Below are 18713 nucleotides of genomic sequence, written 5' to 3'. Positions count from 1 at the left end.
TTTTTAAAGCCGAAATAATTTTCCGCTTATAAAAGCATAAAGTATTTACTGTGGATATTTAATATCATTCGTAAAATTGTTTCGCCTTATTTGTTTTGACATGAAAATGTTTTTAATGTTTGTCGTTTTTGCCGCCGCTTTGGGAAATATAAACAAAGAATGATTGAGATACTACGCCAGTTAGGACTAATGGAATCTGAAATATAATTTAATTATAGATACATTTTCAATAATTTGTACACTATGGAAATAATTATATTTTAATACTAAAAAAAATATTTAAAAATGAGTTAAAATAAATTTAGGGCTTTTAAAAATGTTGATAAAGTTAGAAAAATTTTTAATTGATATTTTATTGCACTATAGTAAAAAAAAAGGTTGGGCTCGTCCGGGATTTGAACCCGGGACCTCTCGCACCCTAAGCGAAAATCATACCCCTAGACCAACGAGCCGCTTGGACACTTGGGTGAAAATATACAACAATGTGAAAATAATACATAATGCATGTTAAGGTGAAAGTAGCTATGCTTCAAACACGTGTACGTGATTATTTTAGTTGGTATTTAAGGTGTAGGTCATAAAGTATTATGAGCGTAAGGAATTTTTTTTTTGATATTTAAATATATAAAAGAACAGGTTAGATAAATTTAATAAATAGCCATTTATTTAAAGTGTTTAATTGTGCTTCGTCTCTTCAAATGTCTAAAATCAACAATTTTTTGTATTTTTTTTTTGACACGGATCATTAAATTCGAACAAAAGTGCAGTAATATTTAAATTACTGCCATAATGTCAGCGTCCGGAAAATTTACTCACTAAGCATTTGGTTTAAAAACTATAAAGAAAAACATAAAAATAACATTGCGTAGCATTTGCAATATCGATTTTAGTATCAACTCAAACCTATTTTTGTTTATAATATCTATGACATAATTATGAACATATCTGTTTTAATAAAATATATATCTTATTTATAGCGTTCTTATCACTATTTATCATATACCAAAGTAATAATGTTGATATGGTTGCCTAAAATCCCCGTATTGTGACACCCTTTACAACTTATTATAAATTTATAGTTATTTTTATCTTTATGCAAAAATTTAAGATAATATAACTAAAAGGTCATTAATCGTATTCTACAAATGTGTTAGTTTGGTAAAATCAAATAAAAAAATCGCCATTTTGGACTGTCCGCCATATTTATATCACGTAGGTCCCCTAACATTTTTTTCGACTTGACTGTAGCTGTTAGCCCTATTGGCTTTTACAGTGTCACCTAACATTGTGTCTAAAACTATTTGTTATTTCAATCAATTAAGGATGCGATATTGAAATTTAATTCTTTCAATGTTGATCAAAATAAACAAACCAAATTACAACCATACAAAGGAGGGAATATATAAAAACATTGATAATAAATAATCATAATAGAATGTTTTTGTATAGTGATGTAGCTTGATGGTTTTGTCTGTAAACCGGAAATGCCCGGTTTTGTCTGCAACCGGCAGTAAAATATTTTCAAATTCTGGTTCGTCTATAAGAGAAAATTTGAAAGTTAACATGAACTTATATCTGAAGCTTTTAATATATCCTTTGCATTCCGCGAATGGATATCTGTATCAGGTAGAGAATCGCTGTGGGCTGTTTACTTGTTAACTGTTGTAGTTCAGTGTAAACAACAACGACATTTAACGCTTTTAAAAGAAAGTGTTGGTTATGATTTTAATATAGATTAGAACTAATAGGTGTCAATAAATAAAATAGAATTAACATAATTGAAGAAACATTTAAAATTTTAAAATGCATCGTCATAATATCTTGTTGTAACCGTTTGAAAATGTGCAATGTTATTTATTCGTCTCAATGTTTTCAGACATTTCCTTAAAAGTAATTGAAAATTTAAGCTAGAAAAAAATTTTACCCAATAAAAGAGTTTGTATTTCAAAAAAGTTGTTTTTATACAAACATGATTAAACAGGAAACTATGATTTAAAAGAAACAAAAAAATCCGTTAAAAGAATAATGACCAGATTTTTAAATTAATTTATTCTAAATTAAAAAAAAAATCGGATATGAATTAAGATATTTTTTTAAGTTTGGTGTGGTTTTATATAACATTTTTGGATCGTAAGCATTTAATTTGTGTATTGTATTGAAATGGCAGTTTAATATTAAATGGTAGTGATAATTTTAAATAAACAGACGACCAAGTATTTAACGACATTTTTTTATTTCATTCGTAACAGTACGACATACATAATGAAAACGAATTACTTAAGTCCTATAATTTTACACAAAATTCAATGAAAAAAAAAGAAAAATACACCCTGTAATGAGACATGCGATAGACGAGAGAAAAATATTGCGACAACAAAAGTTATTGTAATACCAAAAACTCTGTTTTCAGTAAATTATTATAAAGTGCTGAAATTCAAAGAGCCGTAATACATAGTTTAATTGGTGACGTGACTGAGAGAAGAGTGGGTTCGAATCATTGCGAATATAACGAAACTAAATTAAACTAATCAAAGAGTTTAATGAATTTACTAAAAATACTTTAACATAATCAATCAAGTCATCCATCCACCCATCGCTGAACGTAGGCCTCCCACAAAGTTCGCTAATTTAAACACATATCAACATAGAACCAGCAAAAGTAACCAAATAATATTATAATTAACTTACGCAGACGCGTTTCAAATAGAAAATTGTTTTAGGTTGAGCATAAAGCGTAATTTTATCCGCTTTGTAAGATAAAATTATTTCAAAGAATTTATTTTGTTAATATTGACGAGCCTATGAAGGTCCTATCCTACATGGTATTTCCACTTTATACTAAATATTTCTGGTGTTATATCTATACTTCTTTGAATAACTTTATCATCACCAAAATATTGTTTTATCTGTTGCTAAGTTATTTAACTATTAGTTATGGTAGTAATAGAAGGAAGTAAATTTATAATATTCTATAATAAAATAAAGTTGTTAACAGACTTGCGCATCTTTCAGCGCATAGCGAATCTAGTGAGTCGACTCTTTACAAGCTAGTAGCTTGGTGAGGTGCGATCGTGACGCGTCTGTGGGGCGCCATTTTACAGTTTTCGCGCGTAAATTTTCGTCACAGATAACTAATGATGTAAAGTATGATGTGTCCAAAGAGTTCATATAATAGGTGCAAAACAATTTATTAAATGGGTTGAAATAAAACCGAACTGTTTCATAACTTTTAAAACTTTAGCCAATATTTAAATGTGTTTTTTAAAGTACATGTGGCTTGATAGAGTTATGGAGAAATTTTCATGGGATATATGTAACGACGGTAAGACAAAACTTTTCGATAAAATTACTTAATATGTTTAATATTAATATCATTAAATCATATTCTCTCAGTTTTTTGGTATTATTTCTTAGGATAAAAGTAATTATAATCGTATTAAAAAATAACAATTATCCGACAAATAATGCGAGAAAGAAAAATTAAGTCTTCTAAATATAATATTGACTTACATAATCACGTGATTTTTTTTTTATTTATTTGATTAAACTGAAAGTGAAGCACTTCAGTTTTTGAGCATATGCGGATTTAATAAGTGCTTATAAAGTACAGGCCTACACTGAGCTAGGTACGTCAATGTATGCTATATATCACGTCATTCTTGATTCATAGTTCGTTACTCGGATAGTTAGTTTGAGTTATTGTTTCCAGTCTAACTCAATTACAGCTTAATATTGTGTGGATAAAAAATTAGGTTACTAGGAATAATGTCATGAAATTTTTTATTGTATTCAGCAGATCAAAGAATGTATTCGATTTATAAAATTGTATAGACGCTTTTATTTTTTTAAGTTTGTTTTATATGAATTTCGTAATAAATTAACAATATTTGTGACCTAGATACATAATAAACAATCTCCAAGGAGTTTTATCTATTTTCAAGAAGAATAGACCGAGAGTATTGGAACAGTAAAAGAAAATAAAATAAATCATGTTGAGGACGCCCACAGACTATGTTACTTATCACAAAAAAATTATGAAAATTGGCAAAGCTAAGATATAACGGATTGTAATTAAATGAATTTAAAAAATGTGTTTATATTTTTCTATGGCTAAATTAAGTCTTTTATTTTTATCGAAAAAAAAAACTTGTTCTGATAAATTGAAACCAATATACAGTGAAGAGAATAAACATTTTTTAATCTGTGGTCTTTCATATTTTTGTAATTGAAAAGTATCTCTTATTATCTGCAATATTACGAAGGATGAAAAGCATTTTCTTTGTTTGAATGCAAAAATAAATACACTATTATCGTTATTTTTAAATAAAGATATCATGTAAAAAGATTTCGTAATCTTTTACCGTAAAGGTCGCAGCTATTAATGTAACATCAAAGGCTATTTATACAGGGAGTCATTTCGTTTTCCAAACATAAAAAGCTTTTTAAGCTCCTTAATAAAGAACCGTTAAAATAAAGGTCTTGACCGCAGTGTGAATTTAATTTGTTTTAAAAACAAATTGCTTAAATATTTTTAATTCTAATAAATATTAATGTCACAAATTACCTACTACAACATGTTGTTCTGGTGCCATTTTAGTTTTTAATTGGTTTTTGTTTGCCAAATAATTTAAATTGTGGATGAATACTTGCTAATGTGTCGTATTTGCCAACCTCCTTTGGATTCTACATAAGTATTTTTGATAATTTCGATTTTTTTTCGGACGAAACATTATTTCCTCTATATTGAAGATTTTGAAATTATATTTTCTATATTTGAAAATTTAAGCGATGACAATTTAAATGTTATTTAGTTTCTGTATATTTAAATGTTATTTAGTTTCTGGGGTTTGTATTTATTAATTTTATATATTACTATTTTCTGCCTTAGCCTCGGATAGATTTCATTATAGCTATTGATAGAAAAATTACACCCGTCATATCGCTTGCGTCATATTACTTCCAGTATAATATTATAGTAAATTGATAACAGTTCTTAAGCCATATACCGAAATAATAATTGAGATGATAATACAGATTATAAAAATAATATTGTCCAAGTCTATTCAGCGGGTTCACTGTTATTAATAAACAAAAAAATAATAATTGCAAAAGCACGAAATAAAATGTCTTATAAATATTTATTATGAATGGCTTGTAATTCTAACAACGGAAGAATAATTAATTTGACATTCTGAATTACTTTTTACTATTTTTATTCTTTATAACTATAGTAATTACATAGCGATAAGTTTTTTGATGAACAAACTCTTGAGACCGTTGAGGCCACAAGCTCATGTAGCCTAAGGAAGATATACACATAGATCGATACAGCAGCAAGGCTTCATGTTGGCAAAGGTCCAAATTATTTTTGCCAAATTCGCGACTTGCGAGCAATAAATCGAAACGAAGGTTATCCTACAAGATATTCAGAAAATCGGCATATCCCATGTACTATATATCTTAGCTAGCTTTCGCTGTTTATAAGGACAGCGTTACTTGAGGAAGAAGCTAGAGGAAAAACATCGGGGTTAACGTATTCTCGACTTGTAATTGAAAATCTTTTTAAGAATATTAAACATAATTTATATTTGTTCAGAAATTTTTATATTTTTTATTTGAATAGGTTATCGGTCAACCGTCAAGACGGTGCCAAGTAAAAATACGTAGCGGTGTGTGAGGTTGTCCAATAATTTTGAATATAATAAAAAGTTTTTAAATTAAAAACGTACCTTCTACGAAAATACAAAACAGAAAAAATTTATTACACGACAGATGTCGGACGTGAGTAACAGATAATAAAAATTATGTAGATACTAAGTTTTAGAACTGATGTAAATGTCTTAGGAATTTAAACCGTGTTTTAAAATAAATATTTATATTACTTCAGTATTTTTTTACTCTGTTAGACTTACAAGATATTATGCATGGCATTATAATTGGTTAACTTATTGTAGGAGTGTAATTAAGAACAGTTTTAATGCAAGACACGTTAGATAATATATATATATGTATATTTAAGTACTTCTACGGTCTTATTATTTTATAGGATTTAACTTTACTTACTAATACTTTATTAGTTTGTTTTCTGTGTAGTCTCAGAAAATAAATAAATACTCAAGTCTCAAGATAGTGTTACATGGATGTTGACAAACTCGAGTCAGCCAGAATAAGATTATGTCCAGTTATGTAATACCTACTTTGTCTGGATAAGAATGATCTCAACATTCCGAGTGACTTATATTATTTAAAAAATTATTGGAATAAGTGCTCCTTCAGATTAAATTATAATATCGGTGTAGTATTAGTTGTAATAAATTATTAATTTTCATTACATTGGGACAGTGACATATTATAATAAAGACGAATTATGTAAAAAAACTGAAAGCTCTTTTCCATTAAATGTAACTTAATATAGATTAAGCCCTTTTTATGTTTGAAATTATTTAAAATCTGTTTACATGTTGTTTGAGGTTAGTTTTTAAGAATTTAATTTTAGCATTGAAAATTCGTAGATCTAAGAAACGTGTAAATACGAGGAGCAAATAGTAAATTCAACGATATTGCTAATATAAAACCTTTTATATAGCTTTTGTCAGATAAATTTCTCACATAAATCACATTCTAAAGATTCTATCACAAGAAATAAAAACATAATTGACGATAAAAATGACAAATTGTTATATTAATATTTGCAATTATTGTAATAACATAAAAATATCAAAATTAATTCATAAGTGCGTAGGGCGTAAAGGTCAAAATAATATTAACAAATGATTCTGGCAAGTATCCCAGGGTATAAACAATAAAAGCTGAGGGTAGAATCATGTAAATCATATAAAAATACCATCGAGTCGGTTCCAGCGTGTAGGTGGAAGTAAAGGTCAATGTGGTATTTTTAATGGAACAATTGAACAAATACTTGTCTCCTACATATGATGTATAGTTTTATGATACGGATGAACATTGAAATAAACTATGAGAACGGAAGACATTGTGTATCATATGAAGACAGTCATTTGATCAGTTGAGAAGTCTTTCAACTGATAGGTAATAGGTATGGTCAAGTAAATGTTATAATGAAATATGTTACGATGTTTGACTGACTGTTTCTCGATAAAAAAGAACTATAAATAAAAAGAAAGTATATTTTTGTGTATTTAAAAATATTTTTTTTTATATAATCATTAATTATTACAAGGTCGACCCGAAAAGTGTCATTAAATAACCATCTTTAAAATTTTCTGTTTTCAAAGAAGTTTATAATCATTAATTTGAATATCATATTTAGCGGCAATAAACAGTTTTGGAAGATTTTCTTACAAGCAATAATGTTATGAAAAGTTATATATATATATATATATATATATATATATATATATATATTGCAACGTTTTTTTAACCAATTGGTTATTAATATATATATATATTTAATTTAATTGCTTATAGAAGGTATACAAGAAAGGAATTTGCATTTATAAGATATTCTCTAAAGTTAATTAAAAACAATACTTAAACGCTTAACTGTTTAAAAAGTTTAACCTTTCCATCCTTTTGTTTTAAACTCTGCTAAATGATATTTTTTCTATGATTCATTTGTGTAATTTTTCCGTGTAACTTGGTCAAATCTGCTAATGGAATTAAAAAGATATGGACGCAATAAATCCAGTAGTTTTTAAAACAAAGCCACTGTCCCAGTGAAAGGTTTCTGATTACTCTGGGAAAATCCCGCTGCAGCATTTTAAGGTAACAATTAATTGGGACTTTCACATCAAGATAGAATGTGACGATTTACGTAAGTTGAATTGAAAACATATTTTCGCTTATTTATAATAATATTGGCTGGACGAGATGAAAGAAGTTTTTGCAGTCTTTCCATTGAATCGAAACCGTATCGAGTGAAGAAAAATCGATAGAGTAAGGAAAAATGTATGATGATGTAGGTAATGAATAATAAATTAAAACAGGAGAATAATTGTTGTTTATGAATTTTTAGAAAAAAAAGTTAATTTAAAGTAATAAAAATAAATTCTACAAAATTCAAGAAAATATATTAGTGAGTACAAATTTATTAATAAAATTATTTTCTTTGGAAAATCGATGAAAACAATATACCGAAATATAGTTATGGTTACATTATTTTTATTAATATTATTTTATGTGAAGTCGGTCAAAGGAAGATATATATGATTTTGATTATGAATAAGTACTGACAGAAGTTTTAAGTAACAAGCTATTAATATAACGAAATACAAAGAATTCACATTTAAAAATATAGAACCCAAAATTTGGACGTAATCCTATATTGACATGCCCGGAACAATATTGCAGCAATGTGAATTTCCATTTGGCATATTTTGTCATGAATATTCAAAGTAAATGAAATTTAACCTCTAAGTTATTAAAATATCTTCAGAAGTTTGTATTACATAAATAGCTATATTGAAACATGTTTCTTCTTATCGATCGTATGCGATGCATCATACAGAGTTATTGCGAATTTTGAACCCAAGTTCAACAGTACGTGAAAATTGTTTATGAAGTGGTTGTAGCGTATCGCCATTTTAAATTTTTAAGTCTTATTCATTCCTTCTTGGAAATCGATATAAGTCGGGGCGCCTGCAAGACTGATAGATTTTCTCAGAACGCCTGCTTCGATTTGTGACATTCCACTGCTCTTTGGCGGTTTTGCTATTAAATATTTATCAGTCAATTCTATGGCCTTTTAAGAAATTCTAAGAAATTTTTTATATTAATAATTTTATTTTTAATTAGCTCGTTTCATACTCAACAAGGTTTTTATTTTAGTGCCTTTTAATGTGAATTGAAATAAAACTTACTATAAATGGACTTCTTTCGTTCTAAATTAAAATGTTAAGGCAGTTGAAATTTATCTTTTAGGACTGTTTTTAAAAATATCATGTTTAGTTGATTTTAAGAGCTTCTTGAAAAATGTATGTCTTTGTATTTATATAACCGTTCTGTTTACCCGTTAATGGTATAGTTAGGGTTTAACGGCGTAGTATAACCGAATAATACTAGTTTCATTTAAATAGTTAAGGCTTGTCAATTAGTGTCTGCATCTAACTCACGTTAAAATATTAGCCAAATTTTAAATCTAAAATTCAATTTTATCAGAATAAGCTATTTAGGAATATCAAAAGCATTTGGTGTAACCGGACGTAGTCATGATTTGACGTAGCAGGTCTATTTCGAGAATGTTACATTTTTATGCTAGACGTAAAATTTGTCTATGCGACAGAATTTCGTAAATATGTATCCGTAGAAGTTAAGTGATTCTTTTATCGTACTATTCTTAATACTATCCTTATATTATACATGTATGCTTTTTTAATTATATAATTTTAATCTGAATTTCATCAAATATTCTTTGATTAAATTTGTCTGTTTGAGTAATTGAATGTCCTGATTTTTTTGTGATTAACTAAAGCGCAAATATTTTTTTCACGATTTACAAACTTTAGAAATATTATCGTATACTTAAATTATAATTAACATTAGATAAAAAGTATACTATATATTGACATACCAACATTATTGATGATTACAGGACTCAAAAAGGGATTTTACTTATTACATTTTGTTTTATTACATACTGAGAGTTTACATTAATAAAAAAAAAATTAAAATACTATTGTTACCAAAAGAAAAACATTAACGTGTTAATTAGTAAGACAGAACAACGACATTATTTCCGTACAATTGTTCGAGGAAGTTAATTTTTTTTAAGATCCTTAGTTAAAGCTAGCTTAGAAGTTTACGATGCTGTTTAAATTAGTTTTTAGAATAACTGGCATTGTACTATACGAAATTTTGCATAAACATTTCATATAGTAAAAATTTATCGTTTTCATTTTTATGCCAAAACAGCTGACGCGAAAAAGAAAATTTTGGGGACGTACAATTGTATGAAATTTTTAATAAAATGTAAATCTATTTAAAACAAATAAAATAGCAGACAAGCAATTTCGGGATACTCCAAAATTGTAGTTAAAATTTTTATATGCAATAAAATGTCATGCTTTAAATTATGTCTTAAGCTTTGGTAATTCAGAAAACATGATATGAAACCCCGATGGGATGACATAAAGGCTGTCTGCGCTGCAGCCGCGCTTCCTCGAGTCAAGATGAGCTTAAATTGTCAAATTATGCTCGGACTTGGGTTGTAAAGTTGGGAATATAAATTTGTTTTCTTCTCAGTAAGGGCTGGCCTTTGTCAGTTATATATAAATTCCGCATTTAAGACTCTGGACGGTAAAAAAATATGATAGGAAACTTAGTATTGCGTAGTTTATTTGCAAATGTTGCGAATACAGGCGACTAAACATATATATGAGTAAAAATTCCGCTATGTGTAACTGTATTGGGTCCAATACATCGTATCGTCCAGTAAATACGTTCTTTATTTAAAACTATTAAAAATAAAGTTCCAAATGGGGTCTACAGATTATAAATCATTAATTTAAAACAAAGAGTCGGCTAAAATACTTCTTTGTTTGACAAATAGAAGTAGAATAATATTATTAAATTAACACAGAACACACATCAGTTACAGCCATCTGCGAAATTTATGGGTAATAATGTCAAGAAAAAAAGGAAATATATAGTTTTATCGTAAGAAATATTAATGTTATAACCAATACGGAAATAGTTTTTGAAATGTATTACTTGTTATATATGTTTGTATAATTTTGTTTGATATAAATATATGAAATAAAATAGTAAAGTACTGTGAAAGTATGTTAATATTATATATATATATATATATATATATAATATTAACATTATTATTCACATCTAAACAATATTTGTAACAGAGAAAAGTAAGACGTTACTGGTGCCAAAAGTTGCTATAAATTAGAAAAGAAAAAAGTGTTTGATGTCACTATTCATCTTTTGTCGCGACGGTATATCAAAAATGAGGATTTTGTTTTTTTACTCTCAATGACTAAATTTAGTATTCTGGATTCGTGGTGAACAAATAGCTGGTGTAAATAATCAAACATAACAATATATATATTTGATGAAATCATAATATATTATTTAAATCTAGCTTAATTTTCATGGTGTGACGACTAAGGTAAATTATTACTACTTTTAACTTTTTCTACAAAGTATCTTTTTTGTAATACTCATTAGGACATTTGAGTATGTCAACACGCATCTCGTATTAGTTATGTGCCACTAAAATTATTTTGTTGCTAATTCTTTCTGATAAGTCTTGGAAGTAAAATATTTATTTGTAGGCTCCTTTTGCATAAGTCATCAAGCAAGACTGCTTTACTTTAAATTATTTTTATGTGTTCTTATAACAAATATATAACTTTCTTTTGTGTCAGAATTTTTCGTTGGAATTGCTTAATGTCCACATCTTATAAACACAAAAACTAAAACTGTTCTTATATATAAGTATTGGTTTGTGTCTGAGGCGTTTTTCTGAAAAAAAAAAGAAATGAAAATAAAAATTTTTAGAGGGAGTTGAAAATTACTGTAACCATATAACTGGCGGTTTTTGAAACATTAAGAAATAAGTCCAATGTGCTGTGAATTCTGTATTATCTCTCCAATTGACATTAAAATATCTCGACAGTCATAATGTATTTCTAATAAAAAACAAGCGCGTATTCTCCCCGTCTAGTTTATTATAAAATTTTAATTAACAAAAAAACTAACAGAAAATTTTATATTGTAAAATGTATACAGTCGTTCGTTATTACTGATATTCATTAAAAATATATATCTTATTTAAAATTGGAGCTATTTTTATATCATAACATTAATTATATTATAATATTTTGCACGAAACAAAGGCAACTTGTTGTGCTTCAGGAATTGCGGAAGTGAATTAAACGTCAGGAGTGAGTTATTTTCTTACAATTTTAATTAAAGTTGATACCCCTGTATGTTGTTTAACTCTTGAGCACTTTAGGAGCTAGAGTTTTTAATAAATCTTTTTCTCTTGTTAATTTATATTTAAGTTTTTCTCTAACTAACAGTGAATTTACTTTTGTTATTGTTGAATATAACAAAGGAATATAACAAAGGTAGGTAGTTGTTTTATTTGTGTTATTTCATTGTGATGAAATAGTCTTACATTTACGTACAAAAGTTTTTTCTTAATATTATATTTTGAAATGACTTTTACGTTGAAACTTCATAGAATTCTCCACGAAACTAAGGTATTATGATAATAGTAAGTAAATATTAATCTCAGTTATGTTAAAGTGAGTCGGAGCGCTGGAGCTGCAGGAGATGGTTATTGTTTCTTCAAAAATCAGTTTCACTCCGGTAGTTGGCTTCATTTGAATTTTTACCTTATTTATTAGCGGATATGATTTCAAATATAAAAAAATGTTTTTTTTTTATTAACGACAGTTTTTGTAAGTGATAATGAAGTTTTAGTTCACAATACTGTTTAATTAATGTTAAAATATGCGTATATATGTTGTTTTAGAATAGATTCTTGAAATAATTTGAATAAAACAAATAAATGTATTTTAAGTGTCAATAGGAAATATTTTTGCAAAACTTTTATGTGTGGTCAAGTATATCTGGATGCCAGCTCTAAACCTTTTTAGTTTCATCGTAGGACTAACATTGTCTACGTTTCTGTATGTATGGTTAACCTTCTCCAATAATAAAGTAAACTCCAATTAATGATTTTGGATATATTATGATTAATTAAGAACAAAATACAGATTATATATGCCAAAAATAACAATATTTTTTTATAATCTTTATCGGATTTGCTTGTGCCTAACATAAATTTTTAAAAATAAAATTATTTCAAATGGACATTGTGTATAAAATTAATTGCTAATGAAATTATCAATAATTGATATAAAATATTCGATCTTGACTTAAATTTTTATATGAAGATAATATTTGGTTATCCACAAAATAAGTATATATATATATTAGAGACCTGAAAAATATCTCTCGCAGAGTAATCTTTAAAGAAATAAATTCTCGCAAACTTGTAAGCTTTGTCGGAATCTTGAATAGTTTGCGAATTCAGCGAGATTTGCTTAGTTTCTAAATTTAAAATAAAAATTGAGACGGATTAAATCTTCCGTCGCGTCGTCTTAAATAGAATTCATTTAAAATTCGTCTATGTTTTTTTATAAATTTTAATAAAAATACTTTGAATAAGAAATAGATTTTTGCAACGAATGATTTTTAAAGTTATTTCTTAAATGTGTTATTTGTTAAACCAAAATTATATAGTATTCCTCAAAAGGCTAATTTAATATTTGGGTTCTATGTGTCATGCTATACACATTTATGGGTTTAAAAAAAATGTGTGTTTAATTTTGGATATAGCAGAAGACACTATTGCCTTCGCTCCTTGCTGCTCTTTGTAAAGTTTTTGAATTTATATATGCACTGATGAGAAAATTGTAAATTATGTGAAAGATAAAACAGATAAAGCATATAAAAAGTGTGACATCTCCATAACTTCACGAATATCAATAGCAAATGGATATCTTTAGGAATTGTGTTCGTCTAAATGAGGAATGAGGTTGTTAAGCGAATCAACTTGAGAACTCTACAGGAAAGTTGGAGTCGATGTAAATACTTTGCAGGGTGTCGAATATATTTGCTTTACCTTCTGTACTAAACGTCAAAGAAACACGGCTCATACTTGTTACAAAACTTCCCGCATACGAAAGTTGCAATTTACAACACTCATTGATGTTACTTTGTGCCTCCAAGCTTTCAGTAAGTCAGCGACTCAGCCTAAGAGACTTCTTTGTTTGTAGAGCACGTACGGTAATTATATTGTGAAATAGGAATTTTGGCAATTTTTAATACCAACACAAATGTTAGAAGTGCAACTAAAATAACTGTTTGTTCTAAGACAGACTTCTTTTTTTTCCGGATGAATAAATAAAAAATATGTCCAACGTCGTAAAGATTTGTAACAGGCAACTCATCCCCTTTTTATCCTCATTATATAATAGTTAAGTGTACAAATATGTTTGTCATAAGAGATACTATAATTTAACATTTCAATTCTAAGTATCTTCTTATTTAAAATGTCTGACTTGAAGATATCTTGATAATTTTTTTATATAAATTTTATCCGTTCCCTTATGATAGAATTATCTTCTTTTTCTATAGCTTAACCGTAATGATTATCAGTCCAGATTCTGTACGCAATTATATTAAAAGTTTAACAGTTAGGAACTATTTAGTTTTGTTATCTTAGACAGACGTTATTTGGTGTTTGAAAAGATTAATTGATGTTATGAATCGTATAGTCACACCAAGCTGATTATTATTATTATATATATAAAATTAAAATATTTAACACGCAATAATGTTTTCGAGGATGTATGATATATTTTGGTTTCCTTGTGTTGTCCCTAGATATTCAACTTTATAAAAGAAATAATTTCTTAAAAGTTTCATTGATTCCCTTTTAACAAAATCCGAAATAATTTCACAACTGTCACTAATTAAACTGTCACTGTAAAATTGAGGTACGTGAATATATCAATATAATTAAATATATATGAAGTAAATAAAGATTGGGCTAAATATTAAAGTATATTTTTTCAACACTACTAAGAACTTATATGTTTATTGTGGGCTTTGGAAAAATCTTTCTAATGGTATTCATGTAAAAATTTAATATAACGTGAAGGGTAGAAAATACAATTGAAGAATCTAGAAAATTTTGACAGAAGAAACATTCAAATTTCCTAAGAAATATTTACGCGAGAACATAAAAGAGGCAGGTGCTTTCGCGGAAGATTTAAGCCCTTTTTTGGTTTAAACGAGCGGGTGTTTGTAGCATCATTCTTAAAGATATTCCCTGTAAGTAAATGCGAAAAGAATTTTATATCACCGAGGTTGTGTGATAGTATTCTTATAAAGGCTGGTTTGAAGGTCAGTAAATTTGATAACTTAAAAACTTATGATACATTTTTTTCAATCGTACAGCTTTTAAGGGATATCTGAGATCGTTGCGTGTACAAATTTAAAAGAAAAATTCTACTCGGTTTTTACAGCATAATGAGATCCTTTACAGCAATCGTGAAAATGATGGTCGAGATCAAGAAGATATAAAATTATAAGGAAAGGTGTAGTTAGTGTCCTTAAAGTACGGCTTTTGTTGTATATTCAATAATATACAATAAATTAAATGTATAAGCAGAACATATATGTTTTTAAAAAGTGATATAATATGAATCAGTTTCTTAAAGATTTTTTCGTTTGTAATTTGAAATAAAATTTGAAGTATTGCCTGATTTATAAGAAAAAAATGCAATAAAAAATTTTCATTTTGATAATATCTCACTCTCCTGGGCAAATATTATTCGTTCTCATTCAATATGGCCGTAACGGAGACAAACAAGCTTTATAAATAAAATTCACGTTCAGGAAATGAATAATAAGATATAAGACGAGTTAAAGTAAAAAATATTTTTAATCTATGTTTTTTAATGATTACGTATAATCGTTCCATTTGAAGTATTGTTTCTTTAAGAAAATAGTTTGGCTAATTTTAGAAATAGTCAGCGATATAAAGTAGAAACAGATTTTTTTAAATTATTGCTTACTACATTCCAAATTAGTCTTAATTTAATTAAATAATAATATTTATGTTAATTAAATTATAAACATTTATATAGACTATGTGATATGAATATTAATGAAGTAATTTATGTCGTGGAAATATCTGTATACCTAGGTAAACACGTAGTTAATTTTGGTGACGTAGTTTTTGTTTTTGAATGGAACCACTGAGAAAAACAGTGTGCCCATTCCTTCTTAAGGGTCTCTTCTATGGCATTGGGGTAAGCTTTCACCACATCTTAATTCTCGTAAAGTGAAGACCACGAATTTTATCTTTTGTTCTTGGCATTAAATAAAAGCCGCAGGGCGCAAGGTCAGGATTGTATAGGGGATGACTCATTATCTCGACAGCTGCCATAGTCAAATATTCAGCAGTCCGTTTTACGGAGCGCGCTGAAGCATTGTTGGTGAAAGAGGATTCTGCTTCGAAAACGCTGCTGTCGATTTTTTTTCAAGACTACAGGCAAACGACGATTGACATACAAGTCTGCAGTAACTGTACTTTTATGTAAATGAAACTAGTATTTTTCGGATAAACTACGCGTGATTTATTTTTGTAAAAAACTACATACTCCCGACGTTTCGGTTACTTTTCAGCAACCGTGATCACGGGTAGACGAGATGTAAAACTCGCGAAAATCTTAGATCTTATTATATCCTTTCATGTTCTAGCACAACTATCAAGAAATGGTCTTTTCGACCAAAGAATGAGGTAGACATCTTTTTTCCTTGACTTCTTCCTTTCTTTACCTTAGTTGGTCGATCCTCGAAAGGAAACACCCACTGAGCTGACTGTCTTTTGGTTTCGGGTTCGTAGGAATGTATCCAGCTTTCACCACCTGTGACGATGTCAACATGACATTTGAGTTACCGCCATTGAACTCATCTAACATTTAGCGACACCAGTCCATACGAAGGAATTTCTGGCCGTCGGTTAAAATTTGGGGAATTCATATGGTACAAAGCTTATTGACGCCTATGTTCGTGTATTTTTTGAACTTGACTCATACCAATGCCTTGTTGCTTGTTCGTATCTGCTGATAATTTACTCTCTGATCTTTCTCTATTGTGCGTCACATAACACTGATGTTATCTTCAGTAGTCGCTGTTAGAGGACGTCCCTGGGATCGGACGCGGATCATCATTGAGATTGCTACGTCCATGATTAAGCTCGTTAAATCAATTGTAGATTATGACTCGAGACGGGGTTTCATTAAGGAATGCTAATCGCGGCCTATCATAGTTTTATTGTTTAGTAAGCCCACAACGAAAATTGTCATAAATCTTTGACCGAAAATTTAGTCGCATTAGGTTCATTTTCACGTGTATCAAGAGTTTTAGATTTGCACCAATTCACAAAAACAATTGAAAAATTAATGCAATATATCACATTAGGGTACCAAGGAGTTCTAAAATTGAAATTCAAAAAAGTTTTCACTAGGAATGTTTCTAACGGCCAGTTCTAAACATTTTCACTGGAACCTGCTTGTGTATGTATATACAATACTTCAAAGTCGATGTTGTTATCTATTTGCATATAATGTCCTCATTAGAACTAACAAACACATAATTTATTTCTTTGAAAAATGTTACTTTAAAGATAATTTCCTGGTACATTTTAGATCTGTCAGTTTCTTTAAAAGTACTTGTTTTTAATGAAGTTTTCTTTTGTTTATTCATATTAATGTGTTACTTTATAATTATCTGTGAGCAACTTCTTAATTTTATAATCAACGAGAATTTTAGTTCCCACACTTAGTAAAGTAATGCTATTAAAATGTTTGTAGGGTGCTTAAAGGTTTTAAAAAGCTTTTTGGTTAAATTCCTTGTTCCTACAGTTTTAAAAAATTATAAATGTGTAATTTTTAATTTATTTTGAAGTTTAAAATTTTGTTATTCTTAAAGATTTTTATTTGCTTATTTTATAACACTGACATATATATTATATATATTATAAAGATTGTTACGTTACGTTTTAAAATTATTTCATATTTTGGAAAAGTATTTTAAAACCTTTGAAAAATTTTCACGAAACTAAGGTATTATCATAATAGTAAGTAAACATTTATCTCAGTTATGTTAAGGCGACTCGGAACTACATTGCTGCAAGCGAAGGTTATTGTTTCTTAAAATTGCAGATTCACTTCGGTGGTGGCCTTATTTGAATTTCTATCTTATTTATATACGGATATGATCTAAAATATAGTAAATTGAATTATGATAACAGGAATTTTCACAAGAACAAAATTTGCTGCAAGTTACTGTTATAAATGTACATAAAGCCTTGTCTGTATAAATATGTACTGAAATGCATTTCGATTAAATGGAAATAGCTGTTAGCGAATTTGTAAACATAGCTTTTGATACCAACTAAGCAAACGGTAAAAATTGTAAATGCATATCCAGGAATATGACAATTAATTCGAAAGGATTCGTATGATAAATAAGTGATTCGTTACAAAATTTCTTTTTACCCTTTGATATCAACATTGATTGCGAATTAATGATACGAAGTGAAACATTAATTTAAGTAAGTCGAATTTTACTTTATGTGTAATTATGAGGCGGCAATGATTAGCACGGATTTCTGCAGTAAATTACTATCCTAAGGCTTTATAGCGTGAGTACATGTCCAACCTCGATATTACTAACAATTTGTGTTTTTTTTTTCATGGAAAATTTCCATTATTTACTTTATAATATTATAAACAGGTTGTTTTTTTTAGTGTCAAAACAAATAATTTATTTGGCATTATATCTAACACGCAATATTATAATTTTTAACAACTTAATGTAACAAAATTAGTTTAATTTATAACAAAATAAAACAGAATTTCATTTTTAGTGATTCTATAACGTTTTTTTTTTGGATACAATGATTTACTTCTCAACGAATCTACTGTTGATAGGTTTTGTTGGTTCATGTTGAGTTTTTTCATCTTTATATATGAGCTCTAGGTCTTGCAAAGGGTAACAAAATTTTCAATAATAATGAATTAGTGTAGTGAGATTAAAATATAAGTGGAGGCCAAATAAAAAATCCACTATCGTTATATTTTATTCCAAGTTAACATAATAATAAAAAAAAACTTACGACGGTTATTACAGCT

The 18713-nt window shown here is 28.0% G+C and overlaps 1 protein-coding gene and 1 non-coding gene across 2 annotated transcripts in view; one reads left to right on the top strand and one right to left on the bottom strand.

The window, feature by feature from the left end:
- Positions 1–380: 380 nt before the first annotated feature.
- Positions 381–452, bottom strand: Trnap-agg (transfer RNA proline (anticodon AGG)). Its single transcript has one exon. It is a non-coding gene; the product is annotated as a tRNA-Pro (tRNA).
- A 2624-nt stretch (positions 453–3076) lies between these two features.
- LOC116774061 (dopamine receptor 2) overlaps positions 3077–18713 on the top strand; it is a 79771-nt gene continuing 64134 nt past the window's right edge. Inside the window, exon 1 of the mRNA XM_032666690.2 lies at positions 3077–3322. The gene's annotated coding sequence lies outside the window, so the exon portion shown is untranslated. The remainder of the gene's footprint in view (positions 3323–18713) is intronic.

Source organism: Danaus plexippus, chromosome 20 (assembly GCF_018135715.1).
Source record: "Danaus plexippus chromosome 20, MEX_DaPlex, whole genome shotgun sequence".
NCBI classification, from domain to species: domain Eukaryota; kingdom Metazoa; phylum Arthropoda; class Insecta; order Lepidoptera; family Nymphalidae; genus Danaus; species Danaus plexippus.
This window is presented reverse-complemented; position numbering and strand designations above follow the sequence as displayed.